Genomic DNA, 3,301 nt, shown 5'->3' on the forward strand with positions numbered 1-3,301 from the left:
AAATTATCAATACACAAGATATAAAACTCGCTATAAATATATACATTGTTGTGAGAGGTGTTTTGAAGTTTTTAAAAATGAGTGACTTCCTTTTGTCACATTTGCTCTTTTCGGAGGTATTTACAGTGTACAAGTGCAGAGAATTACAAGAATCAAAATCTCTGTTGGGAAAAAAGCAAGAGACTCAAATATTTAACAAGCCAGCAACTTAATGAAATCGAAGAAAACAAAAATGCTTGTGCAAGTGGAGTTTTTATTGATTTATTGATTTATGAAACATAAAGACATGGTAATTGACTTAGTTTGTCTTGAAAATCTAAACGGTCTGCTACGATAATGCTGTGCTTCAGTAAGTATTTCTGCTGCTCAAGCGTAGCCTACTCAATTTTGTTATGTTACGTCCGTCCTGGTCTCAATCGCTCCTTAAACAGTGCTGACATAAACCGCAATGATAGCCTGTTAGTGACCAAGCCAATAATGTATTTTTGTATTAGCTTCTCCAGCGGTCAGCAGTAGTAATGCGTGGATAGTGAACTTTGTCTTTGCCTCCTTTTCTCTATCTTTTCATTATCAACAAAAATACAGGATTTGGAATTTTTAAATGCTTGGTCACTAACAAGGCTAACATTGCAGGTTATGTCAGCTCTGTTTACGGATTAATTCATTTGAATTACAATAAATGGACATGTTGAAAAGCTCCAGTTTAATGTTTTCAGCAAATAATGGGATATATCATTGTGATTGTATCCGTTTTATAAGCTGGATAACACTCCAGGGCTTGTGCGTTGTGTTGCATTAACATACAGCTGTATGTTAATGCAACACAATGCACGCCCTGTTGTGTGTTATTCCTTACTTTACAAGCTGCTGTGCTGAGTGCACGTGAGCGCAATACACGAAAACTCCCCAGTAACGAATACATCTGAAACACTCCAAAACAATATATGATGGAGAGTTTAAACATTTTTTAACTTGGAGATATTCTCCATGTATGCATTGTCTTCCTGCATCTGTAGCTGAGTTTTTAAGGTCTCACATTGTGGGTTTGCAATGGAATCTATAAACTATGCTGCCACTTCCTTTCCGTAATAATTATGTAACCTTTCCACGGACCACCTGAAAGGAGATGGCGGACCACCAGTGGTCTGCGGATCACAGATTGAGAACCACTGTTCTATATTAAATACCCATTTATTAAAAACACATTTTATGACCTTGTTTATAATACCAAGTCACCCTAGCAGAAACCCAATGTCCCAATCTAATCTGTTTTAGTAAAAAAAAATGGATACAGTTTGGAGTACCACTGTACTTGTGGAACTTTTATAAGAGAGTGTATGTTAAAAGAAGATTTAGGCAGTGATCGTGTTCACCATGCAGAGTGTGACAGATGGACAGACATGACCAGCTCCTGCTTACTCTTTAAATGGTCATGACATAGGGAGTGTGCCTCTCAGGGTCTGCCTGCAATCTCATTTATATTGAAGTCTCTGGATGAGAAAGAGTTAGACTTTTCTTTAAAACCGAAGTAGTTTAGGATGCTCATCTCCCAGCTTCTTTTGTTTAATGTTTGTCCGTAGAGGGATTCCTGCATACGATTAAGATATAATTAACCTAATGTCTGCTGCTCATAAAAGTTACTATCCTCTGCAATGAATACTAATAGGGAGTTCAAATAAAGTGAATGATATGCTTTGGAAATGGAACTAAACACCTAGCAATGGTAATGAAAGAGTTTCTTATTTATGTGTTGTATATGTTATTTTAAAGAGCTGTGATGTGAAGATGGTCCATTTGAGAGTTGATTGAAGTCCTGCACAGACCTCTCTCTCTCTGATTGAAGTCCTGCATAGACCCCTCTCTCACTGATTGAAGTCCTGCACAGATCTCTCTCTCTCTCTCTCTCTCTCTCTCTCTCTCTCTCTCTCACTGGTTGGAGTCCTACACAGGCCTCTCTCTCTCACTCTCACTGGTTGAAGTCCTGCACAGACCTCTCTCTCTCACACACACTGATTGAAGTCCTGCACAGAATCTCTCTCACTGATTGATGCTCCGTGTGCTGAAAATGGCTCACCCAGCAAGCCCACTCAGTTGAAAGCATGATCATGTGTGCCCAGGGAGTTTCCATCTATACTATTTTGAAAATCCCAGGAACTTCACCGAAGTTGTAGGAACTTCTCATTTCTCTTGTACTTCTCATTCCGGTGGTGGATCTCCATGGCTACCTGTAACAGGGTGGGGGGGATCTGTGCTGACTATCTGGCGCATCCGTGGTTCTGCAGGAAGGGGGCAGCAGCCTTGCAAGATCTGTTGGCTTTCCCTCTGAGTGGTTGAGAGATAGGCCTTGGGGGGGTATTTCTGTGGTCCTGTTTACTGTTGCCGGTATTCAGGCCACAGACAACAGCATCCTCTGTGGGCTAAAAGAATATATTAAATAATAAAACTGGGCACCAGTGCAGTGTTTTCAAGTAAACCTTCAGGTCTCCTGTGTGTGTCAGTGCATTGCCCACCACCCTTCCACACATCCCTTGACCCATCAGTGAAGTATAACACAGACTGGATAGTAAATTAGATGAATGACATAGAGCACTGTAATATTATAACACTGATGGCCTCATTCAGATACATTAATGCGCCGGCAGACCCCATGTAACTGTTCTACAGCATAGTAAATTACAGAGTGTTAACTGGTGGTGGTACGAGAACGAGTAGCCATAACTGGAATGAGGAAGTATCAGAGAAAACAAAAGATGCTTGTATTTTCACAGCAGTTAAAAGCACTGTCCCAGGTCTGGCTTTTCAGAGCAGTTCAAAGCACTGTCCCTGGTCGTACAGCAACACATCAATAGAAAGAACGACTGCAAACATCATAAAACTGTTAACATGACTTTAAAGCTCCTCGCTAATTAATAAAGTTAGCACTGCTTCAAAATCCACTTCTTACCTCCCATATGCACAACCAACAGTATAACGTTGTTGTGACAGGATGGCGCAAGGGATGAGGCCCAGACAGACTGCAGTTCAAACCAAAATACCTTTATTAAATAAAAAACACAAAATAAACAGGCACGAGGGCCAACCAAAAGGTTTCTGAAACACAGACACTAAACACAAAATGAAACTTACAAAAATAAGGCTTCCAGGCTGAGCGTTACCTTCACTGGATTGCAAAAAATGAACAAAAACCAGCACACAAAGAAAAACACCCTTGCTTCCTCAGCTGCTTCCCACTACTAATTGCACTACTAATAGGTGCTAATTGATTAATTGATTGCTCCCACCTGACTCAAAAACCTGGGCA

At 40.4% G+C, this 3,301-nt stretch overlaps 1 long non-coding RNA gene across 1 annotated transcript; it reads right to left on the minus strand.

Moving 5' to 3' along the window:
• Positions 1-1,636: 1,636 nt before the first annotated feature.
• Positions 1,637-3,301, minus strand: LOC131699193 (uncharacterized). The gene is made up of 2 exons (XR_009308081.1): positions 2,945-3,301; positions 1,637-2,417 (listed from the first exon to the last, which is right to left on the minus strand). It is a non-coding gene; the product is annotated as an uncharacterized LOC131699193 (long non-coding RNA).

The sequence above is a fragment of the Acipenser ruthenus genome, chromosome 21 (genome assembly GCF_902713425.1).
Source record: "Acipenser ruthenus chromosome 21, fAciRut3.2 maternal haplotype, whole genome shotgun sequence".
NCBI classification, from domain to species: Eukaryota; Metazoa; Chordata; class Actinopteri; order Acipenseriformes; family Acipenseridae; genus Acipenser; species Acipenser ruthenus.